Source organism: Lissotriton vulgaris, chromosome 2_1 (genome assembly GCF_964263255.1).
Source record: "Lissotriton vulgaris chromosome 2_1, aLisVul1.2, whole genome shotgun sequence".
NCBI lineage: Eukaryota > Metazoa > Chordata > Amphibia > Caudata > Salamandridae > Lissotriton > Lissotriton vulgaris.
The window spans coordinates 264,068,117-264,086,994 of record NC_141687.1 but is presented as its reverse complement, the minus strand read 5'-3'; positions in this window follow the sequence as shown (position 1 = coordinate 264,086,994).

Here is an 18,878-nt window from a genome sequence, read left to right as displayed (position 1 = left end):
CCACGCAGCAGGTAGGCGAGGTGGAGTTCGGGAATTTCCTGGACGACATTGCACTCTGCTGGCTAAGCGATAGCGACAGGGCGTTCTTGGGATGCCCATTCGAACTGGACAAGATCAGAGAGGCAATCATGTCGCTTGGCAATGGCAACGCGGCGGGGCTGGACGGTCTACCGGCCGAATTCTATAAGTGCTATATCGACATCATGGCACCGGTACTGAAGGAAGTCTTTGAGGACTCGCTTGAGGTCGGGATACTGCCGGGCTCCATGAGGGAGGTAGCGATCACATCTCTTTTGAAGCCGGGGAAGGATCCGAAGGACACTGATGCCTACGACCCCTGTCGCTGCTAAACTGCGACGCGAAGATCCTCGCAAAAGTGCTAGCGACTAGGCTGTCCCTACTTATGAATACTCTGGTGCTGCCGGACCAATCTGGCTTTGTCCCGGGGATAGCAACTTCCCATAACTTACGTACGCTGTTTTCCCTAATACCCACCATCTCGCCCGACCTGCCGATCGCTGCTGTGTTTCTGGACGCCACCAAGGCGTTCGATTCGGTGGAGTGGGGTTATCTACTGGCTATTCTGGGCCGAATGGGATCCCCCCGAATCTTTATAGCCTGGGTGAAACTGTTCTACACCTCACCGGTTGCTAGGGTCGTCGTCAATGGGGTGCTTTCGGCACAGATGCCGATCACGAGAGGGACTAGGCAGGGTTGCCCCCTGTCACCCCTGCTTTTTGCCTTGGCGATAGAGCCGCTGGCTTGTAGAATCCGTCAGCTGCACAAAGCTAGTGCCTTTAACTGTCATCTGCGTCAGATTAGTATTTCTCCCTATGCAGATGACGTCACTCTGTATGTGCGTCACCCACAAGATCACCTTAACCCGCTCATGAGGGAATTTGTGGCGTTCTGTGGCATATCCGGGGTGCACATTAACTGGAAGTAGTCGCAATTCTTCCCCCTCACGGCATCCGTTGCCCGTTTTCCGTTGGATTACCCCCTGGAATGGTGCAGCTCTGACTTAAGGTATTTGGGCATAGACGTATCGCTCAATAAAGACGACACTATCCGATCAAATTATGGGGTGGCTATCTCGCAATTGGCTGATAACGTATCCCGCTGGCGGGCCCTGCCGCTCTCGATGGCAGGAAGAGCCTCCCTGATCAAGATGGTCGTCCTCCCACGGTTCTTGTATCTATTCCAAAACATTCCCTACTACCCGGGGGCCTATTTTTTCAAACGGCTTCGATCTGAGCTGCTTCGCCTTTTCTGGGGTGGTAAGCAACTACGCCTTAGCTGGAGGGTCTTGACGCAGCCATATGATAGGGGAGGATTTGATGTGCCCGACATGGAAATATACTACCTTAGCGCTCAGGCTCTGCATTCTTATCTCTGGGTTAACCCCGCTCCCTTTATGCCACAGATCGCTGCTGAGGACTGGATCGTACACCCGCTCCCGCTTAAGGGCATGCTGATGGGACTGATTGGGGATGTTGAAACGCCTGCCACCACAGTTACCTGTACTATTGATGCTTGGCGAAGAGTAACTAAACTGCTGAACGCTCCCATGCTTTATTCCCCAGCAATGCCCCTAGCATACCACCCGAAACTTTCACTCCTGACGGAAAACGGATTTCGGTCCATGTGCACTCGCGTACACCTTAACACATGGGGTGACTTATTCCATGATGGAATGTTCCGTACCAAAGAACAGATATTCTGGACTACACCCCCGACGCCCATGGAGGTGTTTTACTATATTAGACTCCGGCAGGGTATGCGAGACATTCTCCCCAGCTTCCCGGATGATCCGGGAACGGTATTGCCATTGCATGTCATGCTCGTGTCGGATGGCAAGCACTTGGTGTCCAAACTGTATGCCGCCATGCGTGAGCAGCGCCCAGTGGTTTTGCCGAAAGCTCGGACTAACTGGGACTCTGAACTACATACTGCACTCACGGACGAGCAGTGGAATTATTGCTGCTCGGTCACGGCTAGAGTCTCCTCCAGCTGTCGGTTGAAAATTATTTACTATAAGTTTGTGCAACGATACTATTATACCCCAGTCAGGAAACTGCGGTTTCACCTCTCGGAGGATGATAGGTGCGCTAGATGCCGGGCGGTTGGCGCGGATTTCCTCCATCTGGCCTGGGAATGTGGAGCCATACAAACGTACTGGGAGCAGGTACATGCTGCGCTCCAAATAATGATCGCTGGCCCTCTACCCATGGAGCCGATAGTGATGCTGCTGGGGTATACCAAAAACGTGCCCAAGTCAGATCGCAAATTTGTCGACATCGCGCTGCTCCTTGCTAAGCGGAGAATAGCTTGCAGATGGGGAAGAGGGAGAGCACCAAAATTTAAGGAATGGCTTGACGACCTCACATACTGCCAGGACCAACATGGCGTTTATGCAGAACTGTTACCCGCCCGGTGCACACCTAGTGATTTTTGGTCCCCCCTACAGGTGTACTGGTTATCTCAGGCGACACATAGCGACTCCTCTGGAGATGACGAACCGATCCCGGGCCCGTGAGTGTATAGATGCTTTACATTGCATTCAACATTCTACATCACACATGACGGGAGGTAATTTGCACCGCCTGGCATAAGGAGGGAGGTCATGACTGTCGTAAAAACAAAATAATGTTGCTGAAGAAACTGGGAATTCCTGAGGGCCATGTGATTCTGCTTAAGGGAGGGACCTCTCTAACTCTTCCATCGCTTGGGAGGGGGATGGCGGACGTACACACTGGGAATCACGCTTACACTACACTACAGATGACACCCCGGAAGGGAGGCACTATGCACTGCTTCACACTATGCTGCACCCCGATTGTCCCTGCGTTGGATATTAGCTGAGCTCCTACGCGAAGACGCATACACTTGGCGCACGTATGATACACTGCTACACATACTGACGCGGCCAGCTGACTGGACAGTGCGGAGACAGTCTCGGGTCGGTGGGCTCTGGCGATGCCGCCCCTACATGCCTGCCATCCCATCTGAATACGGAGGGGAGGATTTTGCTTTCCTCATCACGCCCCGGACTGTGGAGGGGGGGAGGGATCCTGGTATACTGGCCTCCCACTGCTTTACATGGGAAAATATGTTTGTATTTTATTAACCTTTGTGCAGTTGATACCTCTCTACTGAATGTACCACGATAATTGCTATACTGGATTGCAGATGCTGTCACTGTCATGCATTTGTGCTGAACGCAACTAATAAAAAGGTTTAAAAAAAAAAAACTTTCTGTCTGCACTCCTGTCTTTCTGGCTCTGCTTTAGCTCTGGTCTGCCCTATAAATGCCTTTCTCTAGTGCCTCTGTTCTGAGATGTGACAGGCTCTGCAGTTGCTCTGTTCTGCCCTCAAGTGCACTCTATAGTGGCCTTGGTCTGCCCTGTGACAACACTTTACACTTTTTCTGTTATGACCTGTTACAAACACTGCATGAGCTCTGTTCTGTGACAGACTCTGCAGTGCCTTAGTTTTGTCTTGTTATATTCTCTGCAGGGTCTCTGCTCTTTCCTGCTCTGATGTACTCTATAGTCCCCCATGCTGCACCACCACTTTTCACTGCTGGCAGCCTCTACTGACTGAAATACACCCATGGCATGAAACGTTTACTGTCGACTGCAGCACTTATTGTGCCATCCACTAGTGTGGCAAAAAAAACACATAGCTTCAAGCCTAATGCCTAGCGCATAAAAGATCAAATCGCCAACCGCAGACATCTAAGTTGCATGAGGCCAATTCAAAGTAAAAAAAATTTGGCAGACCACAATAGAGTGCGAGTCAGATACAAGAAGTGGATTGAGTCCAGTTGGCACTTACCTTTGGTCTTAAAACAAATTTCAACAAAAAGTGTTTGAGGAGGTAGAAGTTTAGTGGGGCAAGACTGAGGAGGAAGCGTTGTGGAGTTGCTGGACGAAGACACTGAGAAGATGTCCGCATTTGGACTTAGTCTCTTTTTTGGAAGTCTAAAATCTTCAGTGGGACGGGCCTGGAGGCTGTAGCTGACGAGGGCTCCACAAAGCAGGATATGCCTTCTACGAAAGACCACTGAACCGGATTTGCTGCTCTGGAGAGGAATGTAGCAGGAGCTGCTGTGAAGTCAGGTCGACAGGTAATGCAATTTGGGCGGATAGGCCAGCATCTTGTTCTCGGTTTTCTCTTGGTTCGCAGAGCATATTTAACCAAACATCTTCTAAGTCACACAGTTTGGAGTTTAGCTATCTGGGCACCTTTAAAACCACTTCCAAGGGCCGAGGACTGGAGAGGTGCCACTTGGAGGTTTAAGACTCACTCAAGCTGGGTCTAAATGCGAGTTCAGTATGGTTGGAGCCTTTTCTGTCTTGAGGCTCTAATCAGAAGGCCAGGCAACTAGCCCATGGAGTCACTCTGAGCCCAGTTCTACATCTTGAACCAAGGACTACTAAACAGCAGGGCAGGCCTTTGACGGTTCAAGGCAGTCTCCATGCAGCAGAGCAGTCCTTCCAGATGCAGTAAAGCAGTCTTCTGAAGTACACAGTAGGCCTCAGTAGCAGGCAGATCTCTAAAAGTCCTTATGCAGGTCCAGAAAGTGAACTAAAGAGTGAGTTTGAGGGTCCTATTTTTATAGCTGGTGCCAGGTGAAATTTCTAGAGAATTCTCTTTGAAGTGCTTGGAGTTTCTTGCCTCCCCTGCCCTGGCACCAGCTTGGTTGACTGAACAATGAAGTGATGTGAAGTCAGGCACAGCTTATTGATTTGAAAGTGGGGCATTCCCAGCTTTGCCCCTCCCTACCCTGCCAGCGATGTCCCATCCAGGCACACCTAATGCCTCTATTTTGAGACTGTCTGGAACAAATAAACAAGGTCCAACTGCAAACTACACCCAGTTATGTGACCCAGAAGCAGGCACAAAAAAGCTAGGGCAGGAAAATGCCAACTTTCTAAAAGTGACATGTGTAAAATTATAACTTAAACCTCACTTTAATGCTAACGTCGGATTTTAAGTTACAATTTCTTAGTCACCAAACATGAATTTTCTACTTGTTCTTAATCAAAAGTTAGCACTTATTAAATGCAATTTGGCAACCCACTGTAATTCACAGCGAGGACATATAAAACTTAAAAGTACATATGAATGAATTAATATTAAACTTATAAAGCGCAAACTTAGCCTAGAGGCATCAAGGCACTACAGGAGGGACTGTCATACAGAAATAAAATGATGCTCACACTGATGTCTCTGTGAAGAGCTAAATCTTCAGACTCTTGCGGAAGAGTGAGCAAGACGCTTGGCCAGAGAGATCGCCAAGGAGGCAGTTCCATAGCCTGGAAGCAGCAATGGAGAACGCCCTGCCTCCCCATCTAGACTTCTTGAACTTTGGGACTGTCCGCAGATTTTCACTAGCTGATCTAAGCTACTTAGTGGGAACATAGCGCTGGAACAGCCCTTTGGTAGTATCCGGGCCTAGCCCATAAAAAGCCTTGTGAGTAAGACATAAAGCTTAAACAGAATTCTTTAATTTAAAGGAAGCCAATGCAGCTTTCTGAGGGAAGCCCAGACTGAGTAGTATTTCGGAAGATCCATCACCAGCCTGGCTGCTGCCTTCTGCACGAGGTGTAGGCAACGAGCAAGCCCCTAGTTAATGCCCAGGAAGAGGGCATTACAATAGTCCAATCTGGACATCACTAAGGCAATCACAGCCTGTTTTCGGTAGTTAAATGAAAGGAAGTGGCAGATTTTCCTAAGAATCCTGATTCCCCCAGATCTCTCAGATCTTCGTCCCTATCAAAAATGAGTGTTCCCATTATCAAGCGTGCTAGAGCAGGAGGACGGTCTTTTCGTTACTTAGCTCCTCATGCTTGGAATGACCTCCCAATCTCTTTGAGACAGACCTCTAGCCTTCTGTCCTTCCGAAAGGCCCTTAAGACATGGCTTTTCCCTTAATTTGATGTTGCTTCCTGTGTCTGCACGTCCTCTCAGTGTTATGTTCTCCCTTCTTCGGTTGGGTTTCCTTTGATAAAGCGCCGGGATACTCCGTGGAGTGGCCGTGCGCTATAGAAGTATAAAAAATAACATACCATAACATAATCACACCGTTCTGTTAATCTGCAGTCTCAAAGAGAGAGAGTTATCCACAATAACCCTTACGTTGTCACCATGGGATACAGGGCAGGGCCAGCAACCAAGCGTATCTGGCCACCAATCGTGTGTCCAGATATTCTGTTGGTTTCCAAAGCTCAGGACCTCTGTCTTTTCCATATTAAGTTTAATAGAGTTCTCAACCATCCAAGGTTGCATGCAGTTTTTAAATTTAGTAGCAGAATCCCAAACGCTGTGAGTAATAGAGACCATTTGCATGTCGCCAGCGTAGGACAATACCTCCAATTCAAAGGATCTTATGACCTTTGCCAGAGGGGCTATCAGGCTAAGGTACCCCCTGTTTCTTTGAGGCCCAAGAGGAGGGGGATTAAATGAATACAAACTAGAGCAACCTCTTGTCAGGTCTATCTGATTTTAAAAGTGGCAATAGCTCTACTCACAATGTTTGATATCCAGCACAGATACAAAAACAAGAAAAAGGAGTAATTTTCATTTGGATTGTGTTTTATTTATCAAAAAGTATTGTTTCTCTTTCTTTTTGGTTATATATATATATATATATATATATATATATATATATATATATATATATATATATATATATATATATATATATATATATATATAATGTTTTTCCTTTTTATAAAAATTATTTTCAGTAGATACATGGCACATATTTACAATGACATTTGAAGATAAAGGAAAAAAAACATATTCCATTACTTCTCCGATCATGGATTATTATTTCAGTAACCCCCACAAAAGAAGAGCAATAGGGAAATCATACACATTTTCTCATTCAAACATTCTCATTCAAACATTCTCACTGTTAATTCCTCTCAAACATACTAACTCTCATACTGTACAAACATATTCACAAAGAAACCACACCTGAGAAAGAAACCTGTTACAGAAATTCTGTTTGTCTTATGCATATACATTCATAAATTTATATAAAGTCATACATCCATCAATTTAGTTATAAATGATCATTTTCTTGGCATAATTCTTAGATGGAATTCTCAGATGTGTATTGTTGGCCTACGCACGTTTCGGTGAAAGAAAGATATTATCACCTTCCTCAGGGCCAAGAAAGTACAGTTCCCAAGAAAAGACTTGGGGTTCTCTGTATATGTATAAGGGGAAATGGTAGACATATTTTCGTATTCCAAAGGATCGGTATATCGCCGTCTTGTTAAGAGCAATAGAATTAAATAAAAGGTAGTAGATCTTCTTCAAAGTATTAGAAGTTTGCAATGTTGAGTACGAAACACGTCAATCTACTTTGCCAGAGGGGCAACATAAATGTTGAAAAGGGTCAGGCTCAGAGAGTAGCCTTGCGGGGCTCCACATAACAGATGATTGGTAGCCGAATGGAATGGACTAATTTTCACCATCTGTGCCCGATCACTGAGGAAGGAGGTAAGTAGCTTGAGGGCCATGCCCCCAATCCCTATCTCATTGAGCCGTTCCACCAGTCTCAGAGGAGATAGGGTATCAACAGCTGCGGTAAGAGCAAGAAGAACCAACAGCGTGGTGTATCCTGCGTCAACCTGAACCCGAATATTATTGAATCCCGAGGTTAGCGCTGTCTCAGTGCTGTGATTACTTCTAAAACCATGCTGCGAGCCCTTGAGCAGCGGATGCTCACTTAAATAGGAACTGAGGTGAGAATTCAAAATATTGGCAGGAACTGGTAACAGGGAAATAGGGCGATAATTCTTTAACACCGCCGGATTCAGGGAAGTTTTTTTTAAAAGAGGTTTAACCACTGCAGTCTTCCAGGGGATTGGGTACTGCCCCACTGAGATGGCAACATTGAGTACTGAGGTAAGATGGGGTACGATAGCTTCCCTTCCTATTTTCAGGATCTTCAAAGGGCATGACTCCATCGGGGACCCAGATTTAATTCCCCCTAACAGGTGGTCCGTGAGTTCTGGAGAAAGGGGGGAAGGTAAATAGCTTATGATCCTCCTCCGTGGTTATAGACTCGTTGGAATAGAGTGTGGAGAGAATTTGAGGAAACCAAATGGGCACTGTTGGCATTAGCAATTGCCAACACGGAGTATATTTCCATGATTTTAGTGCGGAAAAAAATAGCCATTCTATCACAGGAGGTATCCATCAGGTCTGAGACGGGAGGGGAAACCAGCAAATTAATAACATTAAAGAGCTCTCTAGGAGATTTAATGAATTCAGTAGATTTGAGTAAAATAAGACTTTTTCCTCAATAATGCCTGCTTTATATTCCCTTAGATATTGTTTTTTTTTTTTTGGAAAATCTTTTTATTAGCAGAATAATTAAGGACTGTCATGGCATGGCATTCACATTCGTTAATTTCACATTTCAGGCAAGTATTCAAACACCATTTCCGTACAGTAATTAGACATTTTCATTTTATATGTTCTAAATCATTCCTAATATAACGACCCCCTCCCATTCCCTCCCTCCCTAGGCACTGGAATAAGTCATATTTAAACAATCATGTTTCCTAGCCCACTCCACAGAATCACATTACTTGCAATGTACCTACTATAACCTTACAGAGGACTTCATTTAATTTTCCTCATATGCTGCGTCTGTTCCGTGCACCCATAGATAGTTACAACATTTGCTACATGTGCAGGCCCTGACCAAAGAGCGGGCACCCCTAACCGCTTGCACATCACCGTATCCTTCAACCCTCCACAACAGATCTGTCGGATGTTTCGTCTTCGCCTGCCTCAAAGGACCCCAGTAATGCATTCCAGTCTAGTGATATGAGGTTCTTCCTGAGTCCCCTACGCTCTTCCTGTTGCAATATCATGCTTTCGGCCTTTCCCCATCGCACCACCTCCGCCCTCCATATCTCCGGATCTGGCGGCCTAGACGACTTCCATTTCGTTGTTATAGTGCGTTTCGCTAGTAGCAGGGCTAGATCAGTGAAACGCGTGCCTACGCTCTTCTTCCGTTCTACAGGACCCAGCCCCAATAATGTGTATTCCAGTGCAGTGTATGGTTTGGAGGGGACCAGTCTGGCCAAATCATTGTGTACTGTCGTCCAGTAGTATCCCAGTTTTGGGCACTCCCACAACATATGGATCAGTCGCGCATCTTCCGCACCACACCGGGGGCATGTGTCCGTTGTGTTGGGGAACATTGCATGTATGCGGTGGGGTGTCAGGTATGCCCTATGCAGTATCATAAGCTGTATGAATTTGAATTTCGGGTTTCTTGATACCTTTTTCGGGAATTTGAGTATTTTGTCCCATTCCTTGTCCCAGACAGGTCTCCCTATGTCCTGTTCCCATTTGTCCCATAGTGGCTGTAACGAGACCGCCCTGCCCTCTCTTATACCGTGTGTTATCCATCTAGTTAGATGACTGCCCGTCCCCATTAGGTACTGCATGGTGAGTAGTGGGTTCGTGGGCGGCTCTGTTCCGTCCGGTGCCCATACCTGTGTGATATATCGACGCACCCCGGCATGTAGTAGGAACGAGCCTCCCAATGTGTGGTGTGTACTACGGAAGTCCTCAAATGACATGACCCTGCCGTCTGTAAACAGGTCCCCTGCCTGCGTTACACCAGCTTTGTGCCACTCCGTAAGCATTTGATTCGAGAGTGGTCTCAGACCCACTGGGAGTCCTAGTAGTGGAATTGTGAGGGCGTAGGAGGACGTACGGGATGTATATCTCACCACCTTCCTCCAGTATTCAATCGCAAGTCGAATAGAGGGGGCGCTGACCTTGGGATCCCCGCCCCTAGTAACAACATGGTGTGTATATTTCTCCTGTTCCATTCCGCTTCGGACACGTTGATTTCATGTAAGTTCCTCCCGGCCGTCCAATAGGCTACCCATTGCAGTTGGCAGGCAAAGTTGTATGCCTGTAGGTCAGGGACCCCCATACTGCCTGCCGCAGTGGGAAGCTGTAGCTTGGCTAAACTAATACGTCGTCTCCCAGAACCCCATACCAGTTCAGCCAGTAGGGTATTTAGTGATTCGAACATGGAAGCGGGGACCATAAATGGCATGCTCGTGAAATAGTAAAGGAGACTGAGTAGTACCACCATCTTGGATATGGTCACCCTGCCTGATACCGATAGTGGTAGTGCTGTCCAAAATTGCACCTGGGATTTCAGCACCGTGATTGCTGTCCATAGATTGCCATCCAGCATATCCCTCGGGCCTCTGTAAATCTGCATCCCGAGGTAGCGGAAGGTTGTCTCCGCCACTCGGAAGGTATGTGGTGCGAAGGGCAGTTGGGCTTCCGTCTCCGTTGCTGAGAAGTAGAACCCGTAGGATTTTGGCTCGCTTATAGTAAGCCCTGATAACGAGCGGAAGCTTTTGAATATGTCGGGGACAGGGTCAAGCCTCCCCCCTAAGTCTCCGAAATACAGAATAATATCATCGGCATACGGCGATACCACATGTGTCGCTCCGTCCCTACGTATGCCCCTGTGGTGTGCTGACCCCCGGAGTTTGCAGAGCAATTTCTCTAATGCCAGTATAAACAATAGCTGGGACAGTGGGCATCCCTGCCTTGTTTCTTTCGCTATGTCCAAGTGTGACGAAATGCATCGATTCTTGCGGATCCTGGCTGTTGGGTGGGAGTACAGTAATTGAATCCATGCAATATATTCGGGTGGTATTCCGAATCGCGCAAGAGCTGCCAACATGTAGTCCCACCTGAGGGAGTCAAAGGCCTGCTTCAGATCCAGGGAAATACATCCCTCCTTACTCAGCGCCTCCGGCCTGCCGAGCATAAGTTGACTGAGCCTCCGCAGATTCATAGCAGAGCTCCTACCCGGCACAAAGCCGCACTGATCAGGGTGTATCAGCCGTGGAATATACTGTGCCAGTCTTGTCGCCAGGATTTTACTCAGTATTTTATAATCCGTGTTTAGCAAGGATAGGGGCCTATAGTTAGCTAAGTGTAGGCCGTCCCTGCCCGGTTTCAGTAGTGACACTATCAGGGCCTGAAGTGATGATTGCGGGAGGCTCCACGTTTGTAGCGCCTCCCGATATATCACCTCAAGGCGCGGGGCAAGGAGGTCAATGAAAGCTCCGTAAAATTCGGCTGGAAGGCCATCCGAGCCCGGCGCCCTATTCCGCGGTAGCGGGCGTATAGCCTGGCGTATCTCCGTAGTCGTGATAGGGCGAGATAGCTCTTTGCTCTGATGGTCTGCAAGTTGCGGCAAGTCCAGCCCCTCCATGAACTCCTCAAATGCCGTGTCTAATAATGGTCTGTGTGGGCCATATAGTGTTTCATAGTATACCCTAAATGCGGTGTTAATGCCTAGCTGTGTCGTCGTTAGTGACCCCCCCCTGGTCGATGACCTCCATTATAGGCAGATGTACTGAGTCATCCCGTGCCATTCGAGCCAGCAAGGGTCCGGCCCTTTTCGCTTGTGCATGTTGTCTGCATGTGTACTCTCTAAAATCCAGCACGCGCAATTCCTCCAGTAGCTCTGCGTGTTGTATGTGTGCCTCCTGTAGTGGTGTGAATGTTATGTTCGTGCCGGCAGCCTCACTTTCAAGCATAGCCAGTCTCCCTTCCACCTCTCGGAGCCTCCCCATGACAATATGCTTCATACCCACTCGTGTACTCATCGCCTCTCCTCTAATGGACACCTTGAAAGCGTCCCATTCTATATGCCGGGAACTCGCCGAACCAGTATTTATGTCAAAGTAGGAGGTTATGGCATCTGCAAGTGTTGTGCGAAAGACCATGTCTTCCAGGAGGTCCCGTGTGAGACGCCATGTAGGTACTGGTGTTGGAATTCTACCCCATTGGAACGTAACCTCCACCGGGTTGTGGTCTGATAGAGTCTGTAAATGTAAATGTATAGGCATTTATATAGCGCACTACTTACCCGGAGGGTCCCAAGGCGCTTCGACCGCTGCGAAACCCTTCCTGGCTTCCCTGATAGATGGTCCCTTAATGGGTATCTCCAGGGTGAGACCAGGCATCCCCGGCGGTCTGGTGGGGCCGTTAGTGAAGATGAGGCAAGCTAATGCCCAGAGTTGCCAAGTGTGATCGCTGATCAGAGTGGGCACCGAGGCGAGAGAATTATTGAGTTCGCTGACCCTGGTCCAGAAACCTGCCGCGCCGGGAATCAAACCCTGGTCCCGGGCCGTCCTCTGCTCTCGGGTCTGCCGCCTCTAACCAGTGAGCCACACTACTTCACTGTAGTCTTGCCCCTATGTTCCGCCAAGGTGACTTCCAGTAGTGTTTTAGCGCAAAAGACGTGGTCTATCCTGGTGTGCAACTTGTGGGGTGGCGAGTAAAAGGTGTATTTCTTATTCAGCAAGTGTTTACATCTCCATGCATCCGCCAGCCCGCATCCCTCAGCCCACTGCGCCAGCGCATCTGCCTGTCTCCTACTCTCAGTGGCCTGTAGGGGTGGATGTGACCTGTCCAATTAGATATCCAACACAGCATTAAAGTCCCCACCTTTTATCCAGTGATATTCTGCCCATTCCGCCATCACTCTGTTGATGGTGTTAAGAAGTCCGATTGGCCAGAGTTTGGTGCATAAATACTGCCTATCACAACAGGGGCTGTATAAACACAGGGTTCGACCCAAGATAGTCACTGGGACCTGGGTAATGGTTGATACGGACAAAGGGGTCCCGGACTTATGCAGTGATTTGAATATAATTAGAAGCATAGAATGAAAAAAGAATCAAAAAGGAACAAACAAATGAGGTTACGATGTTTTAATTCACAAAGTACCTATGTCAACCACTTCATGGTTACGTTATTTACTACAAAGTTGTTTACGTGTTATAAAACAATTGTGCCCACATGGGGTAGGGGGGAAGGGAAAGTGCTGTGAGGGAGTTGAGTGAACGGAAATGAAAATGTATAAACAATCGTCAATTGTACATCATTGATTAATGGTTGTAATACATTCTGAAATGGTCCCCCAAAGTTGGAGCCAAGATCGGAATTAAATCACACTTTTTAGAAAAAACAAACAATATCTCCTCTTTCAGGCTGTTCAAATCACGATTAACCTTGGGAGTAAGATTATGGGGAGCAATCTACGTTTCGACCCTGTTAGGATGTAGGGTAGTTGGCCCTTACAGACGGGTCTTCATCAGGACTGGGGAACAGTGGGCAGGCCTCCTAGGGAAAAAATGGAGAGGAACTCAGAGGGGTACATATTACCCGAAACACTAAACGTTGTGAACGCTTGGTCATAGCATTTGGACAAACACTGTTAAAAGGACTACATGATCCCTGAAAATACCTTAGGAGAGGAGGACCGATAAAGTTGCCATCAGGTCCGGTCAGTTACGCCTTATGGAATTTCTGAATATGAAAAAGACCATGTTTTAGAAAAACCTATAGTCGAGTAAACTATATGGTACACTGTGGGTATAACGCGTAACAGGTTACGCATTCAAGATTACCTTTGGTTCCCGTTTGGGCGTCTTGATCGGTGTTTAACAGATCGTATCTGGGGAAGCAAGTGACAAAGGGGGGCCTCATGAGTATCTGGTCATAAGGGTAAAGGGAGCATGCCCTAATACTTCTTCCTAGGCAGTATTCCAGTGGGCTTACCTTGTTAAACACAAAGTCACATCAGCAAGGTCTCGAGGCAGTCAATGGACGCGGCTCTCGTAACCAAGAAGTATGAGTCAGGGGTGTGGCTACGTTTTTATAGCGGATTACTGAAAGTGAGAAGGGACTAACCTCATTGTTGCCTAGAAACCAAAGGATGCTGCGTGGACATGGTCAGTGTGAGACAGTATTCTATCAGCATGGAATGATTAAATGTACAACTTGTCCGCAGACATTTCTGAAAATCGTTTGGTGTACCTAAACAACATGTCGGTAAAACCAATACATTTCACATATGCGAACATCATCTTGCATGTACCTGCCATCCAAGGTGGTATAAATGCATTATCACACAGGATCGTTACGGTTACGTGTAGAAGCACGTGACCGATATTCAGAAAAAAAGAGAAAGTGAAAGAAAGAAGTGAAGGTAGTGTTATTTAGAGGGTAGCTAGTTGTGCAAAACTACTTTCAGACTCCTTAAATACGGTTTGCACTGAATCAAAAAATTGCATCCATTTAAGTTCTCTGACGTTTAAGACAAGGCCAATGTTACCTCCCCTGGGACCAAGTCTTACTTGTTCAAGTACAACCCATTTCAGGGTTTCTGGGAGATGGTTCTCTTTTATGCAATGTTCCACTAACGGGGCACCTGTTACTTTGCATCTCACTCGGCTACAATGTTGTAGGAAGCGCATTTTGATGCGTTGCTGTGTCTGACCGACATAGATCAGGTCACAGGGGCAGATTATGCAATAGATAACATTGTCTGTGTTACAATTGGTGTGGGACTTTAATTTGACTCGATGGTGTTTGAAGATGAATTCCTTTGTTTGAATAGTGGATGGGCATGCCTTGCAGCTGCCACATTTGAAATGACCCAGGATGGGAGGGAGGTTCCAGAGTGAGGTAATGGTAGGGGTTGGTGCATTATCCAGCACTGAGCATACCACATAGTCCCGTATATTCTTGGCTTTTGTGAATGAATGCAACGGAGGATTTTGACATCCCACATCTTCCGATATCATAGGCCAGTGTTTGTTCACAGCTCTCTTTATCATGTTACTCTTCGTGGAGAAGGTGGTTACACATATGAGTCTTTGGTCTAGAGTGTTGGTGCGCGTTGGAAGTATTGGTGGTCGCCACTTTGGCATTGGACAAACGAGAAGCCCCTGTGCGTGTTCCCACCACATTCATCATCCTACTATTGAAAATTACGATGATGCGAAATGTCTTCCTTTTTCAGAACTGCTTCTACCTGCAAACACAAGGAGTTGCAATGGGAGCTGCCTTTGCTCCTGACTTAGCAATAATCTTCATGTCCACCTTTGAAACTACTTTCATTCTCAGCGACTTGAATCCTTTCAGATCGAACATACGACTATGGATGCGTTACATAGACGATATCCTCCTGGTCTGGACGGGTACGGATATCGGCATCAAAAACGTCTTCAACTGGCTCAACACAAAATCCCAGGACATCAAATTTACAATACAATTTGACAATAACAAAGTAGACTTTCTGGATCTTTCCATTATAGCTGTGGATGGGGCCTTGCACACTAACCTCTTCAGAAAACCTGCTGAACGCAACTCGCTACTTCAATACTCTAGCCATCACCCTAGGAGCCTCCGTGACAATCTACCCTTCGGACAATTTTTGAGAATCAGACGAAATTGTAGCAAGAAAGATGACTATATGGCACAGTCAGAAAACCTGTTGAACCGCCTCATCGAACGTGGATACCCTAAGAGACTTACAAAAATGGCTCGTAAGAGAGCATGGTTCTGTCCTCGAGAAGCACTACTACAACCCAACGAGCGCACCAACACTCTAGACCAAAGACTCATATGTGTAACCACCTTCTCCACGAAGAGTAACATGATAAAGAGAGCTGTGAACAAACACTGGCCTATGATATCGGAAGATGTGGGATGTCAAAATCCTCCGTTGCATTCATTCAAAAAAGCTAAGAATATACGGGACTATGTGGTATGCTCACTGCTGGATAATGCACCAACCCCTACCATTACCTCACTCTGGAACCTCCCTCCCATCCTGGGTCATTTCAAGTGTGGCAGCTGCAAGGCATGCCCATCCACTATTCAACCCAAGGAATTCATCTTCAAACACCTTCGAGTCAAATTAAAGTCCCACACCAATTGTAACACAGACAATGTTATCTATTGCATAATCTGCCCCTGTGACCTGATCTATGTCGGTCAGACACAGCAACGCATCAAAATGCGCTTCCTACAACATTGTAGCCGAGTGAGATGCAAAGTAACAGGTGCCCCGTTAGTGGAATATTGCATAAAAGAGAATCATCTCCCAGAAACCCTGAAATGGGTTGTACTTGAACAAGTAAGACTTGGTCCCAGGGGAGGTAACATTGGCCTTGTCTTAAACGTCAGAGAACTTAAATGGATGCAATTTTTTGATTCAGTGCAAACCGGATTGAATGAGTCTGAAAGTAGTTTTGCACAACTAGCTACCCTCTAAATAACACTACCTTGACTTCTTTCTTTCACTTTCTCTTTTTTTCTGAATATCTGTCACGTGCTTCTACACGTAACCGTAACGATCCTGTGTGATAATGCATTTATACAACCTTGGATGGCAGGTACATGCAAGATGATGTTCGCATATGTGAAATGTATTGGTTTTACCGACATGTTGTTTAGGTACACCAAACGATTTTCAGAAATGTCTGCGGACAAGTTGTACATTTAATCATTCCATGCTGATAGAATACTGTCTCACGCTGACCATGTCCACGCAGCGTCCTTTGGTTTCTAGGCAACAATGAGGTTAGTCCCTTCTCACTTTCAGTAATCTGCTATAAAAAAGTAGCCACGCCCCTGACTCATACTTCCTGGTTACGAGAGCCGCGTCCATTGACTGCCTGGAGACCTTGCTGATGTGACTTTGTGTTTAACAAGGTAAGCCCACTGGAATACTGCCCAGGAAGAAGTAGTAGGGCATGCTCCCTTTACCCTTATGACCAGATACTCATGAGGCCCCCCTTTGTCACTTGCTTCCCCAGATACGATCTGTTAAACACCGATCAAGACGCCCGAACGGGAACCAAAGGTAATCTTGAATGCGTAACCTGTTACGCGTTATACCCACAGTGTACCATATAGTTTACTAGACTATAGGTTTTTCTAAAACATGGTCTTTTTCATATTCAGAAATTCCATAAGGCGTAACTGACTGGACCTGATGGCAACTTTATCGGTCCTCCTCTCCTAAGGTATTTTCAGGGATCATGTAGTCCTTTTAACAGTGTTTGTCCAAATGCTATGACCAAGCGTTCACAACGTTTAGTGTTTCGGGTAATATGTACCCCTCTGAGTTCCTCTCCATTTTTTCCCTAGGAGGCCTGCCTACTGTTCCTCAGTCCTGATAAAGACCCATCTGTAAGGGCCAACTACCCTACATCCTAACAGGGTCGAAACGTAGACTGCTCCCCATAATCTTACTCCCAAGGTTAATCGTGATTTGAACAGCCTGAAAGAGGAGATATTGTTTGTTTTTTCTAAAAAGTGTGATTTAATTCCGTTCTTGGCTCCGACTTTGGGAGACCATTTCAGAATGTATTACAACCATTAATCAATGATGTACAATTGACGATTGTTTATACATTTTCATTTCCGTTCACTCAACTCCCTCACAGCACTTTCCCTTCCCCCCTACCCCATGTGGGCACAATTGTTTTATAACACGTAAACAACTTTGTAGTAAATAACGTAACCATGAAGTGGTTGACATAGGTACTTTGTGAATTAAAACATCGTAACCTCATTTGTTTGTTCCTTTTTGATTCTTTTTTCATTCTATGCTTCTAATTATATTCAAATCACTGCATAAGTCCGGGACCCCTTTGCCCGTATCACAACAGGGGAGCCATCCAACAACCTACGGACGAATACATATCTACCTTCCGTGTCCAGTCTTTTCTCCACCAGTTTAAACGGGACTGAGTTCCTCAGCCACACAGCTGCCCCTCTCGAGAACACAGAATAAGAGGTAGCAAACAATTGCCCTTTCCATTTTTTAAGTAGCTTCCCACCCTCTACATTGTTCAAATGAGTCTCCTGGAGGCAGGCAATCTTAACGTTCCTTCGGTTGAGTTGTGCCAGCAGTCTATGTCTTTTGTTCTCGGAGATTTTAATATCCATCTTGAGGACCCCGCTAATACCATAGGAGTCGATTTGCTCGATGATTTTAAATCTTTTGGAATCAATCTGGCCAACTCGGGCGCGACCCATGAGAAGGGCCACCTGCTTGACCCCTTACTCTCTAATCTGGACCATTTTACTCCATCTCCGGCTCTTGCCCTACCTTGGACAGACCATTACTTGGTGTCCGCGTCATGGCAATTCGACAGCCGAGCTGCGGTGGTCCCACGGGTTTACACCCTGGAGAGAGCTTGGTCGAGGCTCCCAGTTGACACCTGGGCGGCACACTTGGAGGCCACGCAGCCCTCTCAGGGAGCTAACCCGATAGTCGCCGACGAGAACTTCCACACCTGGCTCGTGGATTCTCTGGACACTCTCCTACCCAAAAAGAAACAACTTACAAGGGGGAAGAGAGTGGGCTCGGCACCTTGGTATTCATCAGAATTAAGAACTATGAGGAAAGGATGCAAGAGGCTAGAACGGGCCTGGAGGAGAGACTGGAGTGAGGCGAGTCGCATAGAATACCGTGCGGCCCTGAGCAGGTATAAATCCGCTATTCGGGTGGCAAAATCAGGATTCTTTGAAGAGCGTATTGGCTCTGCGGCCAACTCCTCCAAAGAGTCATTCAGGGTCATTAAGGAGCTACTCAATGCCCCGGATCCTCAGGTTGTCCACGAGGACCCTCGCAAAAAATGTACAGAACTGGCCTCGTACTTTAAAAGCAAAATCGACAACATATTGGCTTCCCTCCCCCGGCTAGGTGAGGTCTCCTCTTGGGAGGACAATCCCAGCTCTCAACTTGAGCCACAATTGGTGGAGTTGGCCTCCCTCGGTCCAGTCACCAAGGAGGAAGTCTTGTCGGTGCTGAGATCTATGAAGAGCGGCTCCCCGAAAGACCCAGCACCTATCAAATATCTTAAACAGGTGTCATCCACTATCGTCGGCCCTGTGACGGACTTAATAAACCTGTCTCTTGCCCATGGGGTAGTTCCCCCCAGTTGGAAAGGGGCGGTGGTTAAGGCTCTTTTGAAAAAGCCTAACCTCGA